Source organism: Sapajus apella, unplaced genomic scaffold (genome assembly GCF_009761245.1).
Source record: "Sapajus apella isolate SASKATOON/1434 unplaced genomic scaffold, GSC_monkey_1.0 scaffold22, whole genome shotgun sequence".
NCBI lineage: Eukaryota > Metazoa > Chordata > Mammalia > Primates > Cebidae > Sapajus > Sapajus apella.
This window is the reverse complement of record NW_022436962.1, coordinates 19,751,769-19,768,006: the sequence shown is the minus strand read 5'-3', so window position 1 is coordinate 19,768,006 and position 16,238 is coordinate 19,751,769. Positions and strand designations below refer to the sequence as shown.

At 40.8% G+C, this 16,238-nt stretch overlaps 1 protein-coding gene across 5 annotated transcripts in view; it reads left to right on the top strand.

Moving 5' to 3' along the window:
* Positions 1-16,238, top strand: part of ESRRG (estrogen related receptor gamma) — a 640,029-nt gene that overhangs the window by 208,565 nt on the left and 415,226 nt on the right. The window contains exon 3 of one of the 5 annotated variants that reach the window (XM_032288599.1): positions 6,026-6,124. The exons of the other annotated variants lie outside the window; for them this stretch is intronic. The gene's annotated coding sequence lies outside the window, so the exon portion shown is untranslated. The remainder of the gene's footprint in view (positions 1-6,025; positions 6,125-16,238) is intronic. 5 annotated transcript variants of the gene reach the window in all.

Genomic DNA, 16,238 nt, shown 5'->3' with positions numbered 1-16,238 from the left:
TATCAGATGGCAGAACTATTGAGTTATGGTTCGGATTGCTTTTGGAATTAAAAAGAAGCAGTTGCCATTTCTAAGCATCTAGTCTTTAATAAAAGTTTATTTGAGAATTTCTCTCTAGACAGGAATCCCCTAACAAGTTGTATTCCAGTGAGACAGAGTGTCCATGAAATATAGTAATTGGGGCTCTGTTGGGCTATTCTTCGTGCAGGGAGAGCTCACTTAGTGACAGCGTGCTGCATTCAGCATTCAGCATTCCACCCTACACTCCAGCTGCTCATCTGACCAGATGAAAGCTTCCTTCTCTACCTTAATCCTCCAGGCTTTTTTGTCACCTACACTGCTACCTTCAGATCCCCCAGGGGAAATATTATATGCTTCTTTCAACATCTTGAGCGACTGTCCTCAGCATTAAGTGAAACATTATACATTTTTTTTTGTATCTCTATTGCTGCAAGTGCAGTGTCCCTCTCAGACCAAAAAAATAAACCAATATTTTGAAAAAAGTAACTGGTTCATTTTCCTGAGTTTTAAATGTCTAGTTTCTCTCCTATTATTTTTTATTGAAAAATAAAATTTTAAAACTAAACATAACTCTTTCCCCTTCGCTCCTTTGCCAAATAAACATTGCCAAACCATTTGGTCTTTGGACTCTATGGATTCACATTTCATGTGTAAGAGCCACAGGAGCCTAACAGGAGTGGGGTTTTTTTTCCACGGATGTTCTGTTTTCCTGGGAGGGAAAGTGGATGAGCTGAAGCACCTATTCCTGCAGAACAGGCCGGGGAACAAGTCCTCTGTCTCCTCAGGTTCTTTGGCTCCGGACTTAAGGTTTTACTCAGCTATGAGAGTGTGGTGTGTCCTTTAGAGAACCTGGCCAAATTCATTGGATCTGGTGTTTCCCAGGTGTGTGCACATCTGTGGAAGCAGCGACTCCAGGGCAGGGGTCTGGCATCCGTGTTCTAATAAGTGCCCGAGGAAATTCTTTGGGTTGGGCAAGTCTGGGAAACACTGGTCCATCCAGCCCAGCTTTTTGCCTGCATCCGTGTACTGACTTTCAGGGTTGTCCGAGGACTGCGGAGTTGTTCGCGTGGTCTTTTCCTCAAGCTCGCTCAGATTGTTTTCTTCTGGTGAGATCATGAACTGTGAACTGCAGACCCACTAAGGTGTTTTTTGGAGACAAAGCCTAGCTCTGTGACTGAGGCTGGAGTGCAATGGCCTGATCTCGGCTTACTGCAACCTCCACTTCCCAGGTTCAAGTGAGTCTCCTGCCTCAGCCTCCCAGGTAGCTGAGATTACAGAAATACACAACGAGGCCTCCTAATTTTTGTATTTTAAGTAGAGATGGGGTTTTGCCATGTTGGCCAGGCCGGTCTTGAACCCCTGACCTCAGGCGATCTTCCCACCTTGGCCTCCCAAAGTGCCAGAATTATAGGCATGAACCACCCCACCCAGCTAAGCTGACCCACTTTGAATAGCCCAGAAAAAGAGGGAGCCTGTTCCCCCAAAACCCCGAAAAACAAAAACAACCCCCCTGCCCCCCAAAAAACAAACAAAATCCTCAAGGGAGTGTTCTTCTCCTTACTCGAGAATAACCTTAGAAGGTATAAAATTGAAATACTCCTCAGGGCAACCGCTGCTGTCTTGCTTGTCTCAACGTGTTTTATGTGACAACAGTAATGCAGCCTGTTGAGCCATCCTGTTTAAGTCCCCAGACCTTTGTCTCCCTGTGGGAGAACTGCCTGTGATTCCTATTGCCTGATAAGGTGGCTCAGAAAAGGGACCTGTTTCAACAACCTGGAGATCTTCTTGGGTAGATGGTAGCAGATGATACAGAAGAAAGCCAGGAAGCTTTGGGGTGTGCTGTCAGAGCTACTAGATGTAAATATGTGTAAGAAGACCATACACTTTTATTATCTATGGAATAAGGCAGGCTGGGGACTGAGGGACAATTGAAAGCAGTATCTTGGGAACATAATTAAGTTTTAAATTTTCACATCTCACCTGCTATGGCTTCCTGTGTGCCCAAGTCACATTTCCGCCCTGCCATAAATACACCCTGGCTGGAACTGCAAACTATATCAACAACAACAGAAAGCCATGACATGAGCCTTTCCTGTATTTGCAACACTCTTTGGATTGCCATGGCAACAATAGTTTTAATTATGGAGAGGCAAAATGATAACTTGTATATCAGATGTGGCTCACTTTTCCCTGTGGACAAAACTCTGATTTGAGAGAGGCTTTGCATGTGGCATTTGCTTCTAGAATGGATTTTATTATCTGCTCTAACAGACAGCTCTTTTGCTTATGGAATGAACCAGAAAAAGCTGAAGTCCTGGCTGAAGGGGCTGCTGGACATTGGCCCTTGTGAAGGCGAATTGGACCTTTTGGTCTCGGAGGCAGCCTGATGTGCTCGTCACATGTGCATTTAAGAACCAAGCAAGCCACTGCTCTCGAGGGCCGCTTTTGGCTTCCCCTTTCAACCAGTGGATATCTGCATGTTAGGATAGAGACTTGCATGAAATATCATCTGGTAATCATACTTGACAATGTTCAGGATTATGCTGGAGGGACAAACAAGTAATTCCATTGCAGTAGCAGTCATGGAAATACACAAATCATAGCAGCTTTCCAATCAGAGCTATGGAGGGAGAAACACGGGAGAGAAAGCCTCTTCCTCTGTCTTCTCCCACTGCCCTTCATTTCTGGGTCCGCTTGCTCACTCCTTGAATTTCTCTTCAGGTTTGGGGAGGTATCACACCATCTCTAAATAATTCTGGGCTCCCTCATTTTGAAAGCTCTTGCAAAGCTAAATAATCTTCCTCTTAGGTAAACATAAATCATTGTCTACCTTCTCTGCTCCTTGAGTAGACCTTTTGATACATTCATTAATTATGGCCACTGCCTGGTGGTGCAGTGATGGCTGAGTCACTCCCGTGAGCGTCTTCCCTGGAAAGCCCCCATTTCTGACACTGAACCCGAAAATCCAATTCAGTGTTAAAGAGGCTCTTCATTGTGACACTGGACAGCCAGGTGGTCAGGCAAGTAAAAGAAATATGCCGGAAAAATGCAGCGGCGTGGTTGTAGGAATGAGGGTTGGAGAAAGCTGGTGCGTGGAATGTTGATGGACCGATACCGTCCTTAAAACCTGCTGCCACTGTTTCTAATCTCTGGCAACCTCTGGAATAAGATCTTGATCCTCTGTTCAGATCTGCTGACTCCACCAACAGTTCAGTTAATCACAATCCCAGCTTTTGAAGGCCAGAACGCCCATGCAGAACTGTTGAGTAACAGGCACCGTGGTTCTGATTTCTAATCCTTTCCCACATTTTTTTTTTTGGAAAAAGAAAAATACAGAAAAGGTCCCGGTTTCTGGTAAATCTTGCTTAATGAGTGACACAGTCTCTGTTTATTTTGTTTCCACATTCAGGGAGCTTTGCAGCTATGATTTTGATTTTGGAATTTAGGCATGTTAATTAAGCCTTTGTATGGAAGCGGAGGGGCTCTGTTTCTTGTTTGCTACTTTAATAAGATTTTGTGTTAAGAATGGCACTGAGAATCTGTCAGAATTAGCTTGGCTGCATATGTGTAGCTCAGTGCTTTGAGACCCTTGAAATGTCTGTTTTTAGGACATCAGCAGGGGGCTAATGAAAAGGCTTTGTTGATTTTAACGAATTGCAAGCCACTGTAGCCAAAATAAATATAATCTGCTTTTTGGATTAGTTGTCACAGATGATTTTACCTACTAACTGTGATTAAAGAACCCGAGTGGACCAGAAGCATAGCTGCTCTCTGGTGACTCTTGCTAAAATAGCAATAAACAGAAGTAAATAAAGACTTAGGGCATTAGTTATCTTTAATAAACAGTGACACCAAATATACAATGTGCAGGCGTGAAAGGGTAGGAGTGGAGGCTTAGTGGAAGATCGGGGTGTCAAATACCTGTATGGCGCACAACAGTACAGCTCTTGCTGCCACAAAAACTTGCAATTGTTAACAACAACAAAACCCACAGGAAACACTGAAGTGCTTGCTGGTGTTGTTCATGTGTTGTAGTTGTTCCTCATTAGAAAGTGGTTAGAAACCCAGGGCTATCTTCTTGTTTCCCAGCTCCCTTTCCAAAGCCAATCCAATTCATTGCCATTCTGCTCTCATCCTCCCTCGGACTCAGGGACCAAAGTTGAAATCCTGCAACTACAGGATTAGAGTATGAAAATGAAGAAAGTGTTAATTACTTGTGTAATTATTAACCTTCATAGCTGCAGTAATTCTACCCAGTTAATGAACAGGTGACCAGCACTGTATCCTTCTTTGTATTTTCCTACCCTGATGAAAAGAATGACTTGTCCCAACCGACAAACCTGATCCTTAGATTTCCCCAGGAAAGTCTCAGGCTGGGTTTTCCCTCATTACTGCTTAACTGCAACTCAAACTAAAAAGGTTGTGTCTGAAACCCTGTTAGGCAGGGCGTTGGAAGTGCTGGCTGAAAGATGTTTTCAGGAGCCAGAAAAATTATCAGGTGGGAAAAGCTACAGTTTTTCCTGTTATTTTTCATTTTATCTCATGTTTTAAAAACTGCTGTGTATGCTTCATCTGTGATGGCAAACCAAGTGACAGTCAGAGCCTTCCTTAGCTTCTGTCTGCCCTGGAGGGTAGATATTATGGTATTTGTTTATAGATGCAGAGACTGGTGTGCCCAAGGCACATGGTGAGTCATAGAGAGAACCAGCAATAGATCAGCGCCTTCCAGTTAGTTCCTGGTGGTAACCGGGTGTTTTCCCACTGCTGACTGGCTGAAAGCAGCGCACACCTACTCACAGTTCCAAAGATTATAACCTTCACACTTCAGGACTGGTAGCTGTCATTATTAAGGTCTTGTTATGTGCCAGGCACTGTACCTTATAGATAGGATGCCATTTGGTAACACACAGTAAATGTATTCATCCCATAAATATTGCTTGAGTGATCCCAAGTACCAGGTTCTTCTTTAGAGGTACAGCAGGGAATAAAATTAAGACAAATTGCTGCCCTCCTGAAGTTTTTATTCCAGTGAAAGGAGTTAAGACAATAAATGCAATAAATTTTTTAAAAATACATTATATGAGAAGGTGGTAGGTGCTACGGAGAGAAAGCAGGAGAATAAAGAAGAGTTGCAATTCAAAATAAGATGAGTGGAAAAGCTCCACTGAGCAGGTAATATTGGAGCAGAGACTTGAAGGAAGTGAGCGAGTAGCCACTGAGATTCTGGGGAAGAGTGCAAAGTGAGGAAGTGCAGAGGCCCTCAACAGAGTGTGTAGGAGGATTAGGGGAGGTCGGAGGTAATAAGAGGTCAAGTTCTTAGGAGTTTGCAGCCCATGGTCAGGAATGTGTCCTTTACTCTTTGGAAGATGGGAAGCTCTTGGGAAGTTTCAGACAGAGGCGTGACACTATGTCTCTTACATTTCAGAAGGCTGAGAAGTAGGTTATGTTATCCCCGTCTTACCAATGGAACACAGAGGGAGCGCAGAGTAAGTTCAGTTCAGTACTTGTGAAAAGTCACCATGTGACTAAGAGGCAGAAAACACACTGTCTTATTCCTCCACGCTGCTACTACTCTCCGCTTTCTGATGAAAGATGTGTCTGGCATCTACGTGATGTCTTTTTTACCATCAAATAGGATCTTGCCAATTTTATTTTTTAGATGATACACCCTTTGAATATCTGGATTCAAACTCATGTAGTAATTGGACCATTCAGGATACCATTTGCCTCATGAAGTTTATTTTCCCAATGAGACAGCAGAGGGTGGGGAAATCTTTAAGTTGGGTAAAACCGCTCGAGGTCACAGAAGCAGGTAGTGTTGGGTCTGGGATTTAAACCTAGTTGTGCTGCCCAATTCTGAGTCGTGTGCCTTGCTCACAGCATAATACTGCCTCTATAACAGTAATAATTTTAAACTAAGATCAGCCTATGTAGGGAAGGAAATGCCCATAATAATGACCTTTTCATGCAGCTGCTTCCTAAAACATCTACTTCCATGTTCCAGGACCGATCCTGGGGCAGATGTCCAGTTATCTGCTGGATCCTATCAAAACCCTGTAGCCAGAAAAGGCAGCACTGTAACAAGTGACAGCATTGTGTTGAAGTAAGTGTTTGGGGACTGTCCTTAAATTTCATTTGTCTCAGAAATTTCTTTTCCAAATCCTCTAAACCACCATATAAGTCTCTTTCTTTGTACATCAGTAACAATCTATTCTGGCTTGTTTTATGTTCAACTTGAAAGATAAAAAGGCATCATTAAATATCCTTATCTAATTCTTACAATGAACATGAAACGCTATACCATGGCCAGCAAATGCAGGTACACAATTGTACATACGGAAAAAATATGCACACACACACACACACACACACACACTCCCATACATTCGCACACTAGAATTCTCTATTTTCTAGGTCTTGTTTGTAATTTTGACTCATGTTGATTATCTTGATCAACTCTATTTGAAAGATTTAAATCATTATTTTCCCTGAATGGAATCTATACCACCTTCTGGACATGACTTTTAAAGAAGACTTTACGTCTACAATCTGTAGAATTTTGATGAACTAAATAAATACCAGTTTTGTAGTGCAAGCACAGAATTGCTCTTTTCCTTCTCTAAATAACTTTGCATTTCAACCTTGTATTTTCTACAAAGGAAGCACTGCTGCGTGAATGAATGATATATTATACAACTTCATCTTGCTGCTAGCAAATTTTTCCATGGTGCATTTCTGACATTCTCCTGTATCGTAGTTCTACCCTTTTGTAGGCTTCGCCTGGCATCTGCCACCATTTCCCTGAATAACATAACAAGATGCCAGTGATACTCAGTCCTAGACTTATTAGAATAAAATTTAATACAAGTGCACTGTTCATTTTCCATGGAACTCTTACTTGGGTGTCTGGCATTTTGAAATAAGAGGAAGTAATTATCTTGTTCTCCAACCATACACTGACAGGTGGGATGGACCCAAGCAAAAGCTTGGTTCTGCTTAAAATTCAAATTAACACCCGGGTCAGGTCTGTGGTGGTATAGAAACATGATATTTCTCCTCCATGCAAGACTAATTCAGATGTGGAATGTGAGTTTTTCTTGTCTGATTTCTAGAGAAGGGGCCTAGCTATGGTGACAGGCTGTTTGTTTTTTCCTTGAATTCTGTAAGAGAAGAATACATAGAATATATTCTGTTTTAATACATTATTAAGAAAGCAACTTTGTTTACTAGAAAACACTGTTAACCTAGCAACAGATTTAAACTGGTTGGTGTTCAAATTTCAGAGCTGCTTTTCAGTCCAAGCCTGAGTGTTCTAGCTGTACGATTGGTCTCCTCACCAAAGCCTTTGAAATATGATGTTTCTCAGTTCAACCCCCAAAGTGCTGTTCCTAAAATGATTAACATTTTGACAAATTGAACATAAAATTATCCATGCCACATGGATGACATTTTCTCTAAGAAGGGAAAGAGTAGTATCCCTTGCTCAGCAGGTGACTTGGAATTAACAAACCCTTGGCACTAGGAGAAAGAGCTTGAAACCAGAGCCAATAAGCACGTGAGGCCTCCTGTTTGTGAGTTTCAAAGTTAGGGCAAGCTAATTTCCCATAGTTTCCTTAGTGGATGGATATAAGTACTTTTATTCTGAAATGGAAACATTAGATAAGGAAGTAAATTTACACAGGGTTATGTTTGAAACTGACATAAAAATATATAACAGCTAATACCAGATATTAAGTATTATCACTAATATTATTTGTAGTTTATCAATATTGTATTTATTTGATATTCATAAGTGTGTGATGCAGGTAGTATAGGCATCATCCTCATTTTCTAGATTAATAAGTGAGTTCAGAGTTTATTTTATAGATATATATATCTAAGGTCAGAAATCTTATTCTGGTTTTCTGGTTCTCTGATTTCAAATATAGGGCTTTTTAAACAATATAACCTTGACTTTTATAGATTATTTTTAGCTAACATTCTGCTTTATTGTAAATATTTTAAAATTTTAACTCAAAGCATAGTTTATCACAGAAATTTGAGTTATGGAACAGTTCCATTCGGTCATTATCATCTTTATTTTTAAATCTCATAGTGAAAAATTAAACAATAATAGAGACAGGAAATCTCTAGAGACAGGAAGAGGATTTGATGAAGTTTGAATGTCAGGAATAAGCTGAGTATATAGTGTATCTATGCAGAGAAGATTGCGCTATCTAGAATTATAGAGAATAAAAATTTGCAATTTGTTTTAGCCTTAAAAATAGGTAACGCACAGCAGGCTCCTTTTCCCCACATCACTTTACAGGGTTGAGGCAGAATCAGGTGACCGAGTCAGCAAGGTGTTCCTTTGAAAGAGACAGCAGGCCACATATTGCTTTTCCAAACTCTCTGTGTACATAATGGCTGATTCCATTCATTAGTATGTTAAAAATGAAGAATATGAGAATGTGGGTTATTTAAAATAACCTTAAAAGTCCATATTTGAAAAGAGGAATTTTCCCAGGAGTAAACAAAATTAACTGTCCCAGAAGCTGATGTTTAGAATTGAATTACAAATGTCTTTGTAGATTTTAAATTTGGCAAAACATGTTCTAGCATCATTTAAAAATAACAACTTTAAAGGGCTCATAAATAAAGACATAAAAGGCATTTTGACATTTAATACAAAAACAGCATTTTGATGAACTGGGTAAAAATGAATCAGAGACATATGGATTACATATTTCTTATAGTGCGCCTGAGTTTTAAAATTGAGGCAGTGGAAATCTGGCAAAATATTTTTGGGGAATTTGCTACATATACTATATTTAAAAAGAGGTGAAGATGAACTCCAGACTGCTATGATTGCTCATGACATTGAATTTGATAACTTTTAATTTGCGGATAGGAAATTCTTGTGAAATAGCTCAATCTGTCTATGTGTTGTAGAAGTGAGTGGATGGAGACAGTGAGTACCGATTCATTTGGTCACATAATCATTCAACAAACACACAATGCCGGGTTCTGTACTAGGTGCTAGAGTGATTTGTAAGATGGCTAACATGAACTGTGGACTCTGCTCTTGTAGGAGGCAAAGACAGTTGTAGGAAGGGACTCACAAATTTCCGAGTACTTTGGGATATACAAAAGAGACCACTTACAGAGTATTTACTGGGTGTCAGTCACTGTGCTAACCGCATCACATTCATTATCATGTTTAACTGTGAGATCTTTATAAAATACAAATTATTATGTTCCCTTTTAATGGATGAGAAACATAACATCAGAGTGTATGGATGAAGTGACTTGTTGCGTGTCGGTGGTAATTGGCTACACTGGTTGCTTACACTGAACTGTGTCTTTTGTACTCACACTCGTGTAGTCATCACTCCTGGAATCAAAGCTGGCCCGGAGATTCGCTTTAACCAATAGACTGTGGCAGAAATGATCTCGTTCCAGTTCCAGACCTAAGCATTAAGTAGACCTGGCAGCTTTCACTTCTGTAATCTTGAAAGCCCTAAGTCACCTAGTTTAAAAAAAAAAAAAAAAGTCTGTTTACCTTGCTGGAGAGACTACATGCTGAGACCATGTAGAGACGACACAGGCAAAGGGAGAGAACCTAGACTCCAGGGGAGGAGAGAGAGAGGCTCACTTGAGCCCAGATCCCAGCCAACTAGCCAGCTGAATGTGGCCACGTGAGCAACCACCAGTAAGATGAACTGAATGGTGCCACTGAGCCCTACCCCGACTATAGACTCCTGAGCAAATACAGTGGTGGATGTTTATAACCACTGAGTTTTGGGTGGTCAGTTACATAGGAAAAAAAAAAAAAAGACAAAGGCAGAGGCTGAGTGGAATTTGAACCCAGATCACTCTGGCTGTAATGTAGATACATTTTTTTCTCACTGTGTTTGCTCATAAGATGAGGGTGAGGAGTGGAGGAACAGAATCCGGTGGTATTTGAGCACTTCTCAAAATGGTCTGCATCTGACATGAATGAATTCCAAAAAAGAAAGTGTTAGAAGACTCTTTACTTTGTACTTTAGAGGAAAAGAGGAACACAGCAGTGGTATAGGACCCATCCCCAGGGCCTTCTTGCTGCGCGTACCTGGCGGTGTGTGTATCAGAAAGAACATGAGCATGTGTCCCCAAATTCTCATTCCTGATCCTCTTCCTGGGCAAATGCCATGTAAATGTTTGTATTGACTTTATTTAGAATTATCAAACTAATGATGGATGCTAATGAATTCCTCTCTTTCACTTGGGAGTTTATAAAGTGAGCACTGACAGGAACTTTGAAAAGTACACAAGTTCAACACACACATACACACATGGGGGGCATAATGAACGGTGACATGAAACAAATGGTGATCAAAAGATTTGAAACGGGCAGCATGCAGCGGTCAGGGAGAGCTGAGGGTCCCTGGCTGATAACACAGGGGAGCACTTGAAAGGACAATTTTCTGGCAAGTCCACGTTTGAAGTGATGTCATCTTTTTTATTCTCTCAACTCAATGGCTTCTCTGAAGCTCATTCTTTCCATTCTGATGAGGAGCAAAAATGTTACATCAAAGGTTAATGCTTGAATTGGGGCTGAAAGGGAGAGGAGAGTGGGTGGGCACATGTACACACGCACACAGTGGTAGAGAAAGAGAGAATCACAAATGACTAAAAGTTCTTAAAAGTACGACATAAAGGAAAATAGCCATCTTCCTCCCCTGGCGAATAGTTCACAAGATCTCCTAGAGTCTGGATGTGAACTGTCATGCTGCATACCAGCGAGGGTACTGTCACTGGCTGTTTCCTTTGGAAGCTCCAGGTAGTACAGTGTGTGAAGAGGGACACTGTGATACCATCAGCACTTCCGGGGCACACAGCAAGCTCCGGATTTGCTGAAATAGCCATTCCTGGATTCTTTTCTCAGCATTACCTGGATGTGAGTTGACATGGCTCTTTTTCTAGCCTTCCTCAGAAGACTCTCTTGAATAGATTCACCCTTGCATCCTGTGCCTCTGCTACTGTTAACAGCAGTTTAAATTTCTCTTTGTAATCAAGTACTCATTTCCAGGGTTTTCATTTCCTTTTTTTCTTTTTTTAAGCTCTCTTGACTGTTTTGGTTTGGATGGTAGATTGATTTGGTTTCGTATGAATGCAAAATGTTGCGTTCAGGGTGTTGAACTTTGAATGATTGAAGTGTTGAAAGAGCACCTTCTCCCTTCTTCCTCTCCACCCCATCTGCAGCCTCCTTAAGGAGAGCAGAATGCGTGGTTGGTTTTCTGTAAGTTGTAGTGACATGTTTGGCCTCTTCGTACCAACCAACAGATGTGAGGGTGGGCGGCCACCTGGCTCCTGAGCATCCTTTCAGAGGCAGAGCAGTGGTGACCTTGCTGCTTTGTGTATCTTCTTTGCCGTCTTCAAGTTGCCCTCCACATTGGTGAGCCAGATAACTAGCAACCACAGGATGTGCGCTACAACTCCTCAGGAGGTGTGGCAGTTGCTGGCAGTCACACCAAGGGAAATTCAGCAGATGGGAGAGGTTCTGGGGACCCTCCCATGTTTACTGATGGAAATTTGAGGAAGAAATTTGGAAATTGTGTGTGCATGCTTTGGCCACACTGGCGACTAGCAGTACTGTTCTCCCTCCAGGTTCTTCAACTTCTATTTGGATCTTTGAATAAAGGTCTGGGAAATTAGTCCTTAAAAACAAATCCCTCCTGTGCTGTGAACATTTTCTCAGAGCCCAAAGCTTCTGGATGGAGTAAGGAAATAGTAAAGGGTGTGTTTCCTGTTGCCTGTCTGTCTTCTGAATCCCTCCGTGCTCCGGCCAGTCAGTGGTTATGGTGGCCAGAGCTTCCTAGATATCATAGACTTCATAGACTTCATCTGGACCACGGCCAGATTGTCACGTTGAGCTTCAGGAACACTGGTATCAGGTACTCTCCTGGCTTGGCAGAGGAGGTATCAAGGGGGAACATGCGCAAGATGAAACCACTGGCACTATTAGTTAGGGGGGCACTTTTGAAAATTGCACAATTCAGTTTTGTTGGTAATGTCAGCAGACCATTAGACATATTTACATAGTCAAAGCCTTTTTTTCATACTGAGATGCTTCACGTAAGTGTTCCTTCTGAGAAAAGCTGAGAGTCTTTAGAGAATTGCAGGGCCACTGATGGTTTGAAAAATGACCTCTTAGCAATGGGTTTAACTTAAAATGGGGAAAGAGTGAGCATTTTTATAAGTAACATTTTATTTCATTTGTGTGATGAAGCCCGTATAACAATCAATGTTAAATATGCAATACTACACTGGGGTCAAGTACACGTATGAATATGTTGCTAATACTAATAAAAAACTGGAATTTTCCTCTTCAGAAAACATTACAAATATTTGTTTATTAATCCCCCGTGTCAGAGCTGAGATTAGAACTCAAGCTTTTGCCTGCCAACGGATTCGCTTTATCTTCTGCTGATAACAGGGCTCATGGATATAGCAGTACAGTAAAGTTAAAAAACAGGGGCGGGAGGCTAATGTGATTTTTAAGAACTTGAAATAGATTTTTCTTCACCAGGACCCACTGGAATGAACTTTTCTGGTGCTTTCCATGTTTTCATTTCTGTTTGCAAATATAGCATTGTAGTTAGCTGTTTGTTAGTATATACATAATATGCATTGATTTTTAAAATTTTTCTCATTTTAATCCCTCTAGATATAACTGTGGACCTCTCAAAGTCAGAAAAGGGTGAAAACCTTGCAACTACTGCTGTAATTATAATGATGGCTAATTTCTCAGGCTTCCTCAAGGCTTATAATTATCATTAATAACAATGACTTACAGCATATAGAGTTTTATACACTGTAAAGTGCTTATCGCAGGCACTACATCATTTGATATTCATAGCCACCCTTTGAAGTAGACAGGGAAGCTCTTTTTATTCCCATCTTAGAAATAGGAAACAGACTCAACACGCCTGAGGGATCGGCACGGGCCTCAGAGTGAGTAACCTTGGGAAAAGTACAGCGTTCACACTGGGACCCAGGTCTCCTATCTTCGAAGCCATAATCCACTGATTACGTGGAGCAATGATGACACATTTTTAGACCCTAAATATTAAACATAATGTTCTCTGTACTTTCCTTTGATATCATTGGAAAAACATAAATATAAAGGATGCATAGTCATTAATCCCTCAGTATCCATGAAGGATTGTGTCCAGTAGCCATCCCCCATACCAAAATTCATGGATACTCAAGTCCCTGGTATAAAATAGTGTGATATTTGCATGTAACCTATGCACATCCTCCAACATACTTTAAATCATCTCTGCATTATGGAATACAGTGTAAAAGCTATGTAAATAGTTGCTATACTGTATTGGTTAGGGAATAATGACAAGGAAAAAACATCTGCCCATGTTCAGTACAGATTCAGCCATCCAATTTTTTTTTCAAATATTTTCCTTTCTTTTTCTTTCATTCCTTTTTCTTTTTTCGAGACAGAGTATTGCTTTGGAGTGCAGTGGTACGATCTCAACTCAATGTAACCTCCACTCCTTGGGTTCAAGTGATTCTCCTGTCTTAGCCTCCTGAGTAGATGGGTTTACAGGCATGTGTCACCATGCCCAGCTAACTTTTTTTTTTTTTTTTTGGTATTTTTAGTAGAGATGAGGTTTCACCATGTTGGCCAGGATGGTCTTGAACTGCTGGCCTCAAATGATCTGCCCACCTCAGCCTCCCAAAGTGCTGGGATTACAGGTATGAGCTATGACAACCCAGCCTCAAATATTTTCAATTAATGGTTGGTTGAATCCAGGAGTGTGGAACCCAAGGATACAGAAGGCTGACTATATATATGTATGTGTTTGTGTGTGTATGTGCAATTGTGTGTGTAATATATTCAATATAATATATATCCACACACATGGTGTCAGATGGACATACCTGATGGTTTCTAAATAATTATTGTATCAGTAGTATCTAATTTAACATGTAGTAGGTATTAATTTAATAAGATGTAATTACTTATTATTATGGACAAAATCACAAATGTGTTTGGGGAAGGACAGATGTAAAAGAGGCTGATTTGAGTGAAGATATGTGTATCCCCCGAATATTTTTAAAATATAAATAAGAGCAAGGAAAACAGGCTTTGAGATTACATAGGCCTGCATTTCAATCCCACTACTGCCATCTTGAATGACTGTAAGGCTTTAGGAGGCTGGGCATGGTGGCTCACATCTGTAATCCCAGCACTTTGGGAGAGTAAGGCCGGTGGTTTACGAGGTCAGATTGAGACCATCCTGGCCAACATGGTGAAACCCTGTCTCTACTAAAAATACAAAAATTAGCTGGGCGTGGTGGCATGTTGCCTGTAGTCCCAGCTACTCGGGAGGCTGAGGCAGGAGAGTTGCTTGAACCCAGGAGGTGGAAGTTGCAGTGAGCCGAGATCGCGCCACTGCACTGCAGCCTGACACCTGCCGACAGAGCAAGACTCTGTGTCAAAAAAAAAAAAAAAAAAAAGACTAGGAAAATTAATGTCTTTTTTTCTTTACCTTGTAGTTTTGTTTTCCTTTTTTTCTTTCTTTTCTTTTCTTTCTTGTTTTTTTTTTTTTTTTTTTTTTGACAGGGTTTTGCTCTGTTGCCCAGGCTCAAGTGCCATGGGACAATCTCAGCTCACCACCTGCCAGGCTCCAGCTATTCTCCCACCTCAGCCTCCTGAGTAGCTGGGACCGTAGGCGTACACCACTACACCTAGCTAATTTTTTGCATTTTTGATAGAGTTGGGGTTCTGCCATGTAGCCCAGGTTGGTCTCAAACTGCTGAGTGCACATAATCCTCCTGCCTCAGCCTCCCAAAGTGCTAGGATTACAGGCATAAGCCGCCACACCCGGCCTATCTTTTATTTTTAATAGACTTTAGTTTTAGAGCAGTTTTAGGTTCACAGCAAAATTGAGAGGAAAGTGCGCAGAGTTCCCACATACCCCTCTCTGACACAGGCAGTCTGCTCCATTATCAGCATCCCTACCAGAGTGGTCCATTTGTTACTGTTGATGAACCTGCACTGACACATCATTGTCACCCAAATCCAGTTTACGATAGCGTTCTCTCTGGGTGTTGTGCATTCTAGGGGTTTGGAAAAACGTACAATGACATGTATCTACCATTATAATATTATACAGAGTAGTTTCACTGTCCTAAAAATCCTTTGTGTTCCACCAATTCATCCCTCCTCCTTGACCAACCTCTGGCAGCCATTGATCTTTTAATTGTCTCCACAGTTTAGCCTTTTCATGTGATTGGAATTATATGGTGTGTGCCATTTCACATAGAGCTATTTCATGTAGGAATATGCATTTAAGGTTCCTCCGTGTCTTTTCAAGGCTTGATAGCTCATGTCTTTTTAGCACTGAATAATAGTCTGCTGTCTGGATGTACCATAGTTTATTTATCCTTTCACTTACTGAGGGACATCTTGGTTGCTTTCAAGTTTTGGCAATTAAAAATAAAACTGCTATAAACATCTGTGTGCAAGTTTTTGTATGAACATAAGTTTTCAACTGTAATGTACTTTTTCCAAGCTTCTTCTCTTTTCTTTGCAGCTATAAAATGACAATTAAAAGGCCTATGAGATAAAATGATGTATATTGGTTAAATAAACGTGGAATAAACATGTATAAAGTACACTGTACAGAAAAATTATTCAATAAATTATTACTAATAAACAAAAGCAACAGATGTATGGACTTAACATTTATGCTGAAGTATAGAGTTACCTGGGCTTGGGTATTTGCTTCTTAATGTAGCCATACCTATAGTCTCAAAGCTTTCTTAGTAGTAATCTTTGCAATTCATCTTTTCAGAGTCCCATTCTTATCAGTGTACATAAGGAAGTTTTTAATAAAGTAACAATCCTATTAGGAAGTGCTTCCCTTCACAGGTTTGGCTGGCTCCAGGTCAGTAGAGTCTCCATATAGTCGGTGATGTATAATACCGCTCACCATAACAAAGAAAGCATTGTCAGCCCCACTTCCTGACATCAAGAGTATCATAGCCTTCTATCAAACTTATTCAATAGTGTCCTATTTATTAGAAATGCCGATTTTTTATCCTCTGTCCAGTCCTGTGACTTGTGCTGAATTAACATGAATTGCTTTTGTAAGGTCAAGGCCTTTGTGACAATATACTGAAAGTTTCAAGGAAGGTGGTGATGGCAGATTTTTCTTTAATTCAGTGGAGTG